This window comes from Paralichthys olivaceus, chromosome 20 (genome assembly GCF_024713975.1).
Source record: "Paralichthys olivaceus isolate ysfri-2021 chromosome 20, ASM2471397v2, whole genome shotgun sequence".
In the NCBI taxonomy this organism is placed as follows: domain Eukaryota; kingdom Metazoa; phylum Chordata; class Actinopteri; order Pleuronectiformes; family Paralichthyidae; genus Paralichthys; species Paralichthys olivaceus.
This window is the reverse complement of record NC_091112.1, coordinates 5,642,501-5,657,142: the sequence shown is the minus strand read 5'-3', so window position 1 is coordinate 5,657,142 and position 14,642 is coordinate 5,642,501. Positions and strand designations below refer to the sequence as shown.

The 14,642-nt window shown below is 44.5% G+C and overlaps 1 protein-coding gene across 2 annotated transcripts in view; it reads left to right on the top strand.

Moving 5' to 3' along the window:
* rbms3 (RNA binding motif, single stranded interacting protein) overlaps positions 1-14,642 on the top strand; it is a 239,469-nt gene that overhangs the window by 71,561 nt on the left and 153,266 nt on the right. The window lies entirely within an intron of this gene.

The following is a 14,642-nucleotide window of genomic DNA, read 5'->3' as shown; positions in this document are numbered from 1 at the left end:
GGTGGCTGCCAGGACACTGGCCGGGCACTTTACCCAGACATCATCAAGGGATTAAAAGGGAAGCCTTTTGGTGGATTACTCAGTTTTTTTCTACCACATGTGAAACACTCATTTCTGACCATGGTTGTGATGGAGTGATGCATGGCAGAGGCTGAACGAGCCTATATATATGTATCTACATATATATATATATATTGCAGTTTATAATAGTCAAGTCACAACCAGCCTCTCATATGCCTCTGATATTAGTACTTATAATATTAACTTATTTCCTAAACGTGACCTGACTATACACATATTGCAAATCATCATTTTCCCTTTTCTTTAATAAATTAAATCAGATTTTTGTCCAATTGTTCAATGCAAAAATTTGCTTTTTTACTTATTTTTTAATTCCCTGATGGTGATTTGGAAACTTTTCAAACTCTGCTTTATATAGTTATTCAGGAAAAGTTTTGTTTATCTCAGAATCGTCTTCCCATACGAAAGGTATTGAAAAATGTATCGGTTTACAAACCATTTATTGGCAGCGTGAGAATACTCAGTACCAAGGTATATAAGTTCAAATATGGAATGAGGAATTCACGAGGAGGAGGAAAGTTCAATAAATAATCCATCAATAGATTTGATACAGCAAAGAACCATTGATGTATTGATACTCCTCCATGTGGAGCTGTATTTTGAACCTTTGCGACTCCAGCAGGGAAGACCTTCCTGCAGCTCCACCTGGCAGTCCACGAGCTCTCCCTGATTTATAGTTTAATACATTTGTGCTGCTGCCATATGGCTTCCCTCTCCCTCTCTCCTCCCCCCTCTGCTCCTTCCATCACCCCCCCCCCCCTCTCCCTCCCCCTTCTCATATCGCAGAGTTACTCATCTTGGGGCCCTCTCAATCAGGGTATGCCCCTCCATCCCCCTCCTTTTCCACCCTCCGTCTTGCTCTCGGCCTCCCTGCTCTGTAGCAACAGGGCCCCCTGCCTCCTTCGCCGATGCTGCAGTTCACTCCCAAGGTCAGCGCAGATCCGATCTTGCCACCGTCAGCGATTGATGCATCCTTGATCGAGGCTGCTAGGGTCCTGTGTCATGCAAACGAGAGCGGCGGCGGGGGCACGGGGCCGAGAGCGGCGCGCATTTCCGTTTATAAATCAGCAGCCAGCATTCATTTTCATTTTCATGGTTAGTAAGCATCGCCCGTGGCCTTGTGGGTTGATATGATAGAGCCAGAGACGGGGTCAGTGGGAGAAAGGGAGGCGTGGAGAGAGGCCAGAGTGTTGGGCGATGTGGCCGAGAGGGCTGTGGAGAGCTATCTCACACTCTCATTAATGATCATTGATAGCTCGATTACAGCGAGGGGAGAGGGGCCTTGGCTGGCAGGTTCACTTCACTGCCGACAAAATCACATGGCAGTCACTTTGATTTTATGTACACACACACACACACACACACATACACACACACAAATACACAGCCACCCCCCCCACACCCATCCTTTGCACACATTCCTCAGCTCAGATTTAGCCATCAGTCTCAAATCACAGGTATTTTTGTTCGTCTTCATCGCTGCATTCTCAAGGTAGAGCCTCATTCTCCCCAGACATGTGGGTGGATGGTGGTGGTGGGGCGTAAATATCTTGTAGGGAGGGGGAGGGGGGGCGTAACTCAAACCAAAGTATTGCCATTCTCCTTCTCTCGCCTCCATTTTATGACACATATTTGAGATTCTATGCATAGGAAATTTATAGAGCATCTGTGCCTGGTTATAACTGAGGACTTTATTGTAAAGAAAGGAGCTAAACATTTTCCCAGTGGTCTGGCAGAATAATTGGAGGCACCTTCTGACTTTGGGGTCCCTCTCACCCCCTCTGCATGAGAGCGTGTGTGTGTTATATTCTAAATTAATGGAGTTATCTTACGCTGTCCGGTGTGTGCTCGTCAGCCCAGATTAGAATGTGAAAGTCAGAGAATGAGATAAAACAATAACATTTGGCTTACTATTGATTAGTGCAGTGGGGCGTAGCATGTGCTTCTCTTTAGCTGAATTATTGATTGCTGAAAGAGGATTTGTGTGTGTGTGAGCATGTGTGTGTGTGTGTGTGTGTGTGTGTGTGTGTGTGTCTTATTTGAGCTTATGGCTGGGGGGCTGGCAGGATGCTGCTTTGATGAGAGGATCCTTTAAAGGCCCTATTTCTGTCCAGGCCCCAGCTGATCAGTCCACGGACTCTATCGCTGAAATCCGGTCTTTGCCCGGTGCGCGTCCCTCCATGTAGGTTTGATGTTCACAGCTTGCTGTGCATTCAACTTTAATGGCAGGTAATAGATGTGCATCATAAATGAGAAAATTACAGTAAAACGTCTGACTCCGGCCCCAGCCCGGCCCCTCCCTTCACCCATGAGGACGATTACAGCGCACGGATCAATTATTGTTATTTTACGATGGTGTTTAGAAAGGAATATGAATTCCAACTAAATGTGCGTACTAAGTGCCTGTTAGTGAGTCCGTGTATCAAATTTTCTCCCAATGACAGGCATTTTCACTTCTCCGTTTCATTATTGCAAACACAACTCTCTAAAGGAAGTCTCAAATTACTGTTGTGATAGTTGACTTTAGTGTTGCTGGACTAGTGGGTACCTAACGCTGCTTTTACCCTTGTGCTGCTGCACCGTCGATAGGCAGGGTCATTACATACTTAATGTCAGCAATCTCTCTTACACACACACACACACACACACACACACACACACACACACACAAACACACACACAAGAAGGATGCACTAAAGTACATGGAGAAGCACTCGCATTGGCATCTGGGTACGGACAGTCGCCAGAGTTGAGTTCAGGCTCAGATATTCAGAACCCAAGAAGCTGCAGAGGGGCAGCCTGAGGTAGATTTAGCAGCGGCGAATGTCCCCGGCCTTAAATAAACACCAGTCAATAGAGCCCTTTGAGAGGATCTGTGCCTGTATCTGCCCCGGCCATAGGCCCCATTTATACCCTGTCTAATTCTTAATAAATGGAGGGAAGGATGGAGGGAATGGGGCGTATCTCTTCATGTGAGAGAGGAGGAAAGACAGAGAACAGAGGGATGGATGTTGTAGGCAGGGAGGGGCCAGTTAAAAGCAAGGAAAAGGGTTTGGTTACATTACGCAGGGCTGGTCCATTGTGTTACAGAAATAACAACAGAGCCATCTAAATCCTCCTTTAATGCTTCGATAGAGGCGAAGGAGAAATGGAGACAACAAGGGAGAGACAGATATACATAGACATGGAGGGCAAGCGAAATCAAAGGCAGAGCAAAAGGAGCCGTTTGCAAAGTCTTTCATTATATCAGTTATCAGTTGCGTAAAACTCAGCTAGCAGCTTAGTCCCCCTCTGTCTCCGCTGATGTGGAACTGCTTTGAAGAGTTTATCAAGGGCTTTTAGGTCCGGAAAAAAAATACACGTTTTATATTACATTTACCAAAGCCCGCTCCTGGTTTGAGTCTGGGACGACATGCTCTCATTAGCACTAAGACAGGGGCAGCATAACTCATTTCCCCTCTTGTAATTCTTGAAACGTGCTTCACGACTGACTGCCCACAACAAAATACTGTCCCCGCTCTGCTGTAAATCTTAACCCATCAGAGCAGAGTGCTAAGACCCGGCCCTCCGCATGCTGCTGTCCACATCTCATTACGGCTGCTTTGCCGGGCTGCTCGCTCGACATCCATTTTGATAGAAGAGCAAAGGAGATATGTGAGAAGGGGGATGATGAACAGTAGCATGTTTTTTTTTCTGTAAGCTGTTTTTGCAAAGATGGGAGGAGAAACCTCGTCTTTGCCCATAACAATGCTCATGTGCTTATATTGCACAAAATTGTTTACGAGCACAGATAATGTATGTGTGTGCAAGATAAGTCTATCAATGCATTTGCACAATATGAAATTAGGATTCTTGCACAAATATTCATACAGCTTTTTCTATGACACCATTCAAACACTGCCAGCTGACCCGTCAGGAGCAATTTTGGGTTCAGTATCTTGCCCAAGGACATGTCAGAATGAAAGCTGGAGGAGCTTGGGATCGAACCACCGACCGTTCAGTTAGTCCATGACCCTCCCAACCTCCTGGGCTACAGGTGCTCAAATATTACTATATATGTGTGAGACAGTTTTCTTGGTAAGTGGTCAAGCGCTTAGAGTGAAGGTCTGAAAACCAGGTCACATGCAGCTTCTCCACAACAGGCTTGTGTCATATTATTAAAGTGTCCTTGAGCGAGACACTGAACAAAGTACCTGCTCACTCACCGGAGGTCGCTGTGAAAAACAGCATCTGAGATAAATGCCCAAAATATAAAATGATGTGCTCAGCGGTGGAGTTCTTGCCCCAGGGACTCTCGTCTCCGAACTCTCCTTCCCCCCGACCATCTGGAGATAACAGGCGACACCAAGCCGGTGCTGTGGGATTGAGGAGCTCCTACCTGTGCAGGGAAATGGGGCATATGGGGAGGTTGGTGGTGGAGTGAGCAGGGCCAGTTTCCCTCGACTGGAAAACCTCAATCCCCACCAGCTTCCAAACTTACCGCTGTGAAGAGAGCCGCACCTCAAAACCCTTCCTCTGATCGTGCATGTCTTAAATAAATCCTGGATGTTAACGCTTAACCCCGGGTGGTCGGTAGTATCTCTCTTTTTTTTTTAAATGTGCATTAGAATTATTTGTCCCATGGTTTAGTGCTATTCCTTTTGAGGAACTGGAATCAAACATATTTTTTAAGCTTTCTAGATTTTTTGAAGAGAGAGAAATAGAAATGCGGAGACAACATAAAGCGAGGCAGTTTTCCAGCCAGATGAAAAGAGACACATGATGTGCTCTTCAAAAATCCACCAACGCGGCAGGACTCTACAAATACACCTGCTTTTCTCCCTCTTTCTTGTTTTTACTAGCGTTTCTTTCTGTAACATCAGTCCGTACCGGGAGCTGTCGGCTCTGGCCCGCTGTTTCAGTCTCAGGTCTCTCGTGGTGTGGCATTTTCACACTCCACAATTTGGCCCCTTTTCATCTTCTGCTTTTTATGTCACTTTTCTGAGATCAATTCTCACCCTTTTGCCAAACCTCCCTTCATTTTTGAAATTCTCTTTCACGTTATCTCTCTTTATTACTCGTTCCCTTCCTCCACTGCTCATGCACTCTTCTTTCTCAATTTCCGGGACACCCTCGTGTCTGCTGGCCGTGGTGTCCCGCCATCTGTGCTAGACGCCACAAGTGGCTGATGGGACATGCAGCACATCACCTTTTCCATCCATTCTGTGGGCATGGAGACTATTAGAAAACATATCAATGTTAAGTCCATATGTAAACTTTACCTAACATCTATTTGGCAACACTATAGGTAGTGTTTTCCAACTGTGAGGGATACGTTTGAGTGAATATGTTTAGTCAGGGATTATCAGCTTTGTTGAAAAAGAGATAAACGGATTACAAACTTTGTTGAAACTTCTGTTGCTGCTGAATAGATCCTGAATAATACTTCTGAATGAGTGAATGAGACTGATTCCTTCCACCACTCGGTTCAATACTTTATGCCTGAGAATAAAACAGTTTCACACAGGGCAAACACTACCTGACTTATGCAAACAATTGATGTAGTTTTGAAAGTTAAGTGGGCAGAGACAGAAGGATGTCAGGCTGCAGGTCACATGCTGATGAGGTGAAGAGGGAGAGGGAGGGGGGAGTAACTGCACCTTGTGGGAGACAGACAGGCAGGCAGGCGGTGAGGCAGAGAAGGGCTTTTGTTTTTCCTGTGTAACCGAAGCTGGCGGTGTCTGCTGCCCTACCTCTGGCATGCCAGTCCATGTGAGGAATGCTCAGGTTGCTGGTGTAGCAACAGCGGCAGTGGATAGAGGCAGGAGGAGGTGGGGGAGATGGCAGCTTGACTCGCGTTCACTGACTCAGGCCCAGCCAAGGTAATTGCTCCTGCATTTTTAACGAGTGGCTGCTGCGTACACTTTGAGGAGCAGCACACCAGAGGATCCCTGCATGGCTCCTACTGCAGCAGAATTGCCTTTTCACCTTCCCAGCTGAGGGCATCCGAGGGAGACCAAAGCCTCCTTTGTATGTTCATGCCTAATCAGACCCTAAATGTCTCTTTATCATCATCATCAATGATTTTAATATGTTAACCAAGTGTAGCCCTTTGCACGTGTGAGGTGCAGTAAAGACAGTGTTCCCATGCTGATCCCGAGGGTACTCTCCAGAGGAAAGGGAGGCTGCACAGACAGTATTGTCTTTCTCATCTGGTTTCATCTTATTATTAGTGCATAATCTGAGTCTGTGCCCTGCCCCATAACCAGACGTGTCTGGCAAACCGACAGTTCATAATCAACTGTGTAGGGGATACTATGTTTTCCTTGAAGCTGTTTTCTCATAGTTCTGCAAATGCGAGTATAACTCTATCATACAGTTAAAAAGTCTGACCAAGTAATTTAGTTCAGACTTGGAAAACCACCTGCATGGAGAAAAAGAGAAGGATGGAAATATCCTTTTTTTCACAATGGTTGTTCATTTAACTGATGGCATGTAGTCTGACATAGAAAGACCTTTGCCGTGTACATCTCATCTTCAGGAATTTGCATTTCATTTCCATTGTGGCTGCACAAACCGATGACCTAGTGTCTTCACCTAGATATTCAGACATGGAAACCGGAGGAGACAGCGGCCACAGACATGCAAATGGTAGTGTAACCTTACCACTGTGATTACTGTAGGAGGCCCCAGTCGCCCCTCTTCTAAAAACATATACTGCTGCCTGCAACATTGAGTCTACACAGTTGCATTAGTAGTGGCAGGCTCAATGAAAATAGTGTGTCACGCATAGCTCAAAAAATGGCTCAGTAAAAAGCCAATTCTGCCATGAATGAGGATAAGCAAATAGGCATGAGCGCTTGAATAGCTGCCAGTCCTGTCAGATTCCCCCTCTTACCCAGCCACAATGAGCTCCTATACAAATAAGGATACGTGCACCAATTTAGCACAGCAGATGAACCTTGCGAAGCCTTGTCGAGCAAGTGGGGGATTACCAAGAGCAAACAGGCCTTTCTCCCAGCTTTATTTGAGTTAAATGACTCAAGCCACCCTCTTAGATTTTGCCTGAATGGTTTCTTTGGCAGCACCTTCCACCGCTCCGGCCGCTTATGAGGCACCGACGTGCGTGCATTAGTCAGTGTATGGAAAAACACTGAGTGGGACAGGTAGGCGGCATCAATTAGATGGCAAGGACACTGATGCAGAGAGCAAGCCAAGCCTGTGGAGTCACAAACCAGGATGAATGGAAAAAAGAGGAGCACAGAAAAGCCCTCGGCATGATGGAGTCCAATTGGAGGAGAGATTATTATTCTTCACCAGTAATTAGTAGCACATAAACAGCCGTTGGCAACAGAATTAAAAAGTGTCATTATGATATGTGGTCTCCATACAAGATGTCGGTTCTTTCCCTTTTCAATAGTTAATCATGTTGCCTCACAGACATCCCCCCTGCGCACACGGAGAGGGCAAGTATTCAGTTTGTGCAGATGAGTGCCTGAAAATGACAAACCTATTGGATGGTTTGATGCAGAACAAGAGTTCCTACCTGTACAGTCCACAGTGAGGAAAATGCTGTCTCCTCTCTCTCCCCATTCCCCCTAAATTATTAAGGTCACCCACATTCCAGCGAGAAGCAGCAGGAAGTGTGTGTGTGTGTGTGTGACAGAGGAAACACATTTAAGTAAGACAAATCTTACTTTGTGCCTTTCTGCAAAATATTACAGGTACAAGTTTTGAATAAATGCAAATGTTAGCATTTGAGAACTTTTACAGTTGATGAATACTGATGTTTTCATCTTCCGGTATTTTTTTGTCCTTGGGCTCTTAATGAAAATGTTGAAAAAAAAATGCGGCTTTGAAAAAATAGTTAGTCACTAATTCCCTGTCTGCTCTCTCTCTCTCATTAGCTGTCTTGAGTACCCTGTGGAAGACTTGTATCCATTATTTATTTCTAGCCCCACAAAACAACAGCTGCACGCTTGTGTAACCGCCATATGTTAGACCTCTTCTAACATATTGGTGGGAATCATGCTGTATAGGGAACTTTCTGCCAACCCATAGAGATCTGTATCGAGCCCTGTGAAGACATGCTGGGCTTGAATCATTTCCAAAATGCTTATGTTGTCAGTATATCAAAGGGAAGGGTTGTATAAACGTACCTCAAAAGTGAAAACTTAAACTGTGTCGGACAATTAACTGCAGCCCCACGTAGCCGAGTGTTTTCGGATGCTCCGGCACCACTGGAACCATCAGAGTGAGGGGAGAAAGGGTCACATTAGGATTCAGCCGATAAAGCAATAAACCCTTGTAGGAGCTGCAGTCGGCGCCATTCAGAGCAGATTCTGTGTCCTCAGCACTTTGGGCCTGCAATTAATCACTAAGCTGACATTACCCTGCCTGCGAACGTTGGATAAACACTCTGGAAATAGCGAGACAACGTTCCCCGCCACAGACCCCGATGTAATCGTTCAGACAACTGTTGACACTCACGCTCTCTCAGAAATGTTTAGGAATTCTGTGCCCCAGTTATGCAGACTTCCCGTAGAGCACGGGATGCTCTGCTGATCGTTTTAGTTGTAGATAGCGGTCGAACAGCCAAGCGGAGCTTCGGCAGGCGGCCCCCTGCTCCATCATTCCCCACTCAATGGTTTTAGAGGACGCTCGGCTCTCGCGGTTGATGCGTGGCAGCATTAACTACCATGTTGCATCTGTTTAACCCCTGTGGGTGCTCGTGTGCGTTTGGTGTAGTACGCCTCTCTGCTGGTGTGACTGCATGGCAGTTGCCACAGTGATTTGTGAAATGGGAAGCCTCTGAGCCTGTTGAGGCTTTATTAAGAGGATTGCTGGCAGCGTGTGCTGTATTGTTACCATAGCGATAGTTGCCAATAGTGGGCTTACCCAGCCCCTTGTTTCACAGCGGATCAGACTAGGTTACAATAAGGTAACCACCGAAACTCTTGTGTGAGGTGCTGCTGTTGTGGATTCAATGATTTGTTCAGTTTACTCATGTCTTATGAAATTATTTATCTCTTCTCTGTTTGTAGAAATGTAAATAATGGACTTAAATTCTATTTTGGTTTTTCTTATTTTTTTACAGAAAATTCCAGATTTTGTAAAAAAGTTATTGGACCCCACGAGAGAAAGTTCCCACACATTTTGATCCCCAACACACTCACTGACCCACATTATCATGTGCATGCATAACAGCCTGAGAGGAAACATGAGAGAGAGCAGGACGTTTATCGTTGAGGAAGGAGGTGGGGGTGGTGGTGGTGGTGGGGGGGTTGCATGTGAGGAAGGGTGGGAGCCCTTTGGAGTTCACCGAGTTCACTGGAGGGGACTGACACACAGCTTCCCCTCCTACAGCCTCTCAATCTCCCTCCCTCTCAACCATAGCTGATCTGAATAATTTATCACTTATAATTTATCTCTACCTCTCTATCACATTCACACAAACACACACACACACACATACACAGAGACATGCAATTATCTACTTCACCACTCAAACACACACATACACACATGCCTCAGGGGGTTGGGTCCTGGGGCTGGTGTGGAGTGAGCAAGCTGGAATCTGCACAGAGGGAAACCTGATAGGCATCCCCTGTGCCAAACACATGAGGTCACCCTGACTGACTGGCCCGGCCTGCCAGCCTCCATCCATCCCTCCAATACACGGTCAGATTAAAACCTTGTATCACTGAGAAATCAACTGCATCGCTGGAACTGCAGGATGCCTTTTTATGTGCCCTTTACGATAATAAAGCTTTTTCTAAATGACCGTGCAGACACTGAAAGAACAACCTGCTTTATTACAACTCATGGCTTAATGCCACAGCTCAGTTTCAACATCATTCTGCTCAGTAGTTGCACTCACCAAGTTGAGATCATAGACTGTTTATAAAGATGGATGACGTGTCTCCACCTCCTTCGACAATCCTGAAATGAAGCCAAAATATCTGGGATGCTTGCTGCAATTATGTCATTTAGATCCTGCACAGTAGTAATCAGGGTGCTCGAATATTCACCAGTCAGTCAATCTGATGTTTCACCATGTTTTTATAGCTTTTATCAAACAATTAATAAAAAACTAAAATACCAAGAAAAATTTAAAATATAACATCAGTATGATAAGAATTGCTGAAAATTACAAAAAACATCTGTTGATGTGTCCCATCCACTAACATAGAGGAGGCGATGTTTCTGACCTATACTGCAGCCGGCCCCCAGGGGACAATCAAGACACTTTGTTTTAACACAACGTTACGTCGTCCATCTTCGTCTACAGTCACCAAGAAGGTTTCAAACAAACCTTCAGATCAGCCAAACATAGTATAATCAATATTTGGATCGTTTTTTTAAGATACATTTAATTCTTGGCTGATGGAAACGTGGCTCATCATCTGGTCACTTGTATTTCTTGCCACGTCCAACTTCCACATAGCGATTTTCCCCATGTTGTCAGATCTCAGCAGCGGTTCCTCTGGTGAATATAACGTTTATAAAGTTTTCATTCAACAGCAACACTTTGTCTCTATATAGAAACATATTTCAGAAGGGTTTATTTCAAACTTATTTTAAAAAAGAAAGTTTAACAAGCCCAAAGCAGATCAAGAAAGAACATAAAACTTATTTTGAACTTCACCACAGCGTTATGATTTACTGGAGAGTCTGGAAATGGTGCAAATTGTTTGTGGTGCAGTTTGCCTGTTGTCTGGTGTGAAAAACAATACACTCTGCAATCTCTCAAAGTTGATGGCTATGAGCGATTGGAATCTTAAAATGGAAAATGTGTAGCAACTGTAAGCCCCAGAGATTTGTCTTTTATCCCGAGCAGCTCTTTGAAAAACCCACCCAAACCCAAACAATGCTGTCAACTCAAAGCGCTGGTCCTGAAACGACCCTAAACATGTGTTCTTTAGATCCCGGCTCCTGTTCTGTTGTCGCACAAGCATGCAACATGGACACCTGCATTCAATCAGTCCAGTACACACACACACACACACGCACACACACACACACACACACACACACACACACACACACACACTAGCACACATTCCTCTGTAGAACGCACACTCCCACCCCCACACGACACAACAGTCACCCCTGGCTCTCACGCATCTCATGTTCTCCCCATATTATGTTCAAATGGACACGCATAATTGCGCTGGCGTGGTTTGTTGTTTTTGTTGGCTCTTATCGACAGCCCCCATGATGTCTCCGACAGAGGTGATCATTGTTGCAGCCACCGCAAATCTACATCACAGCGCTCGCAAATATGTTGTTTCTGTGCGGTCCCATCGTGGAGATGGAGCGTTTGGGTTTTTAGAGAGGAATAAAATGTAATTTGAGTAATTGTATAATAAGTGCAGGTCGTATGGTTTTGCGATATACTGCAAAATGAATCGCTCTGAGGCTAAGGTAAATGTGTGTTGTGCAGTTATTTGCACAATATTACTTTTTATAGTGCTTATTGTAGTTTTTATTGTGTAACCGTTTCCCCTGATACTTCTGGTGGTAAAATGAAGCACAGAGAGACAGCTACACCTGTACTGACGCGAGAATTCATTCTTCTTTCTAACACCTAAACGAAAACACTTCTAATGACATTGCAGCTGCCGGTGTCGCTGTAGTGAAACGTTAACACAATGGCCGGTATTTAACATTCACTTTTGCTGTTTCCCACAAGTCACAAAGCGGAACAAGTCAATACCAGACCTGCTTGCTTGTGTCTGCCTTTATTTTCCTGCTTGTAAGCATGAAATTTCTGTGGGGGGGTAATGTTTCGAGCGCTCAACTACCTCGAGTAACCTTCCTTACAGGAACTCACTTCCACAAGTCATTTGAGGTTGGGTGAAGTTTTATAAATAAAGCTGTGGCTTGTGGTGGCTAGCGGACTCTATATGCTCTGTGTATGTATGTTAGCCGGGGCTCAGCATGTGGCTAACAAGCTCCTCTGCGATCGTGTTTCCAAACAGGAACGCTGGAGGCTTTCACCATCAGATCCGGTGCCTACATATAGATGTTAAAGCAGGCTAAAAATGAAGGTCAACCACAGAATGTGAGGGAAAACAGCAGATGTTAGCTCGCATCACATGTACATGTGCGTCCAGTCACTTTTACCAAGAGCCACTTTTAGCAGTGCAGATGATCCTAACCTGAAATATGTTGTATTTTGTAGACAGGCCAATTGTTTTAAATTCAGTCCTACAGCTTTGGTTTCATTGTTGACAGTCATTCAGTCAAACTGTGTGTTCAGGAAATTAATTTGTGTTTATTCAAACCGTATTTTTCATATTTTGAAGATTTTGGTGCAACCCTATATTCAGGGGCAGATCCAGGGGTGGCCCAGGGGGGGCACTAGTCCCAACTGAAATCTGATTGCTCAAAGCTAAAGAGCTAACCATAAAACAAGGAATCACCTAAATGTGCATGTTACTCAATCAGGAATTGTAAATTGATAAAAGTAATTGGCCCCTCTGTGTAAATTGTGGCCCCCTGATTGGGAAAAATCCTAGAAGCTCTTCTGCCTATATTCTAAATCTTTCTCTCACAATTTATCAAACATTTTCCGTGTGACTGTTTGTGTGCGTTTCTTTTTTATTTTCTCTGTTGTGTGTCTTTCCCTCGTTGTGTTTAGCGGCTCAGGTTTGTGTTGCGACTTAGAGAGGCTGAGTTAATGGAGAACGTCAAACCAGCTTGTAGCGCTGCCACGGCTCTGACCCGTGCAGATTGTGGAGTGACCCCGGTGGCGCTGCCCTGAACCTGCAGTTGGAATCCAATCTCCTCGCTGGGATATGATGCATGTTTTAGCAGTCCGGTTTGATAACTTTGCCCCCCCCCCCCTCCTCTAAAGTGTCCATCATTCCTCTAATAAAGCCTGGTTTGTTTTCACCCAGGTTAGGAGGGTTTTTTGGGGCTCACCAGCAGCAGTGGCTCATTTGTTTAGTCACAACATAAAGCAGTTGATTAATCAATATATATCTGCTACTCTGAAGACCTCATTATATTTAAATTACCATTTTAGAATTAGCACCTTTGAAGAGGGCTGATTTTACCATCTTCATATTTTCGGGGCCTCCTCTTGCGGTTTATGATTTCACTTATTCTTCTTCCAATTACAAGTCAGGGAGGAAGAAATCGATGGGTACAGACAAGTGACATTGTTAAAGCATTAAAGCTGAAATCACACATGACGTGATAGCCCAGTTGTTTAATGAGTCATCCAAAGAAGCACTTCTCCACACCTGTTTGTTTCCTCTCCGTTTGGGGCTTTGTTTTTTGCCACGTCCCCTCCGGTGGTAATTGTCTGGAACGCACCAGCTACCTCGTCTCATGCTGAGATGCCTGAGTGCCGTTTCAAAATGTGGTGCAGGGTGAGATTGCGCCCCTCTAATTCGATAAAAGTGAAAGCCAAGGAGGGACGGAGGGCGGCAGACTCACGAAACCGCTCGAGAGTGGATCGTCAGCAGACTCTCAAGGTGGAAAGCATCAGACGAAGGTCTTTCTCTTTTACTCTCTGCCTTCCTTTTGTCTTCTTCACTGTCACTTATACTTCCTGTCTCCCACTTTTCAGCTGTTTCTCCGCAATGCCTCTTTACTTGAGAGGAAACAGTATGAAATGTTATATTAGAATTATAGTTACCAACATAATCATGTCTCGCTTACACACACATTCTGATTTGGGTATAAGCTGCGTTTGCATGCTCAGCTTACATAAATACAAATAAGTAACAGGATGGTGACACTAATTGCAATTGGCCCAACAATTCAGATAAATACAGAGGAGTGCAATAAAGGACTCTCTGGTGTTTCTCCTGCCGGAATAATTTTACAACCAATTAGGTGACTGTCAGATTTTAACTAAACAAAACATGTTGTTTGGGTGATTAAACTCTGTAATGTATTATCGTGTGGGAGAGGCAAATAGAGTGTGTAGACACACAAGTAGATTTTATGAGAGTAGGTAACACCAAACGCTTCAGTTGACATAATTGACAAGAAGGTTAAACAAACAAATCTTGATATGCATTATTGAGCTAAAAGCTAACTTTCCCTCATTTCAAGCATTTGTTAGTATGCTCTGCAGATAAGCACCAAAATTCAGACACATTTCCTGGAAGGTGAAAACATCTGCAGCATGTGGTCACTGCTTGTCTTCTTAGATGTACCTATGTTGCATGCTGCTCCAGCACTTGAGAGACCGTGTGCTTGCTTGGCTTGATGCTGGACATTCATTTAACGTGAGCTTTTAAAAGCAAAAGCAACTTGAAGCTCTTCAGAGAAACTCAGGGGAATTGTGAGGATGAATAAAATGTCAGAGGGGGGAGAAGGGACATTTTTGTTCATGAGAAAATAAGAAAGGTGTAATCATCAGATTAATTGAACAGATCTAGTATTAAAGTAACTTTGAATGATTGGAAGAGGGAATGTTTGACAGATAAGTTGAAATCAGGATGCATTCAGGATATTTTAGTACGAGTACAATGACATTCAGTGTGGAAATTTAGTTTGGATCTTGGGGCAGAGAGCGTTTGAGATTACAATCAGACATCAGCGACCTGCTGAGCGTCTTC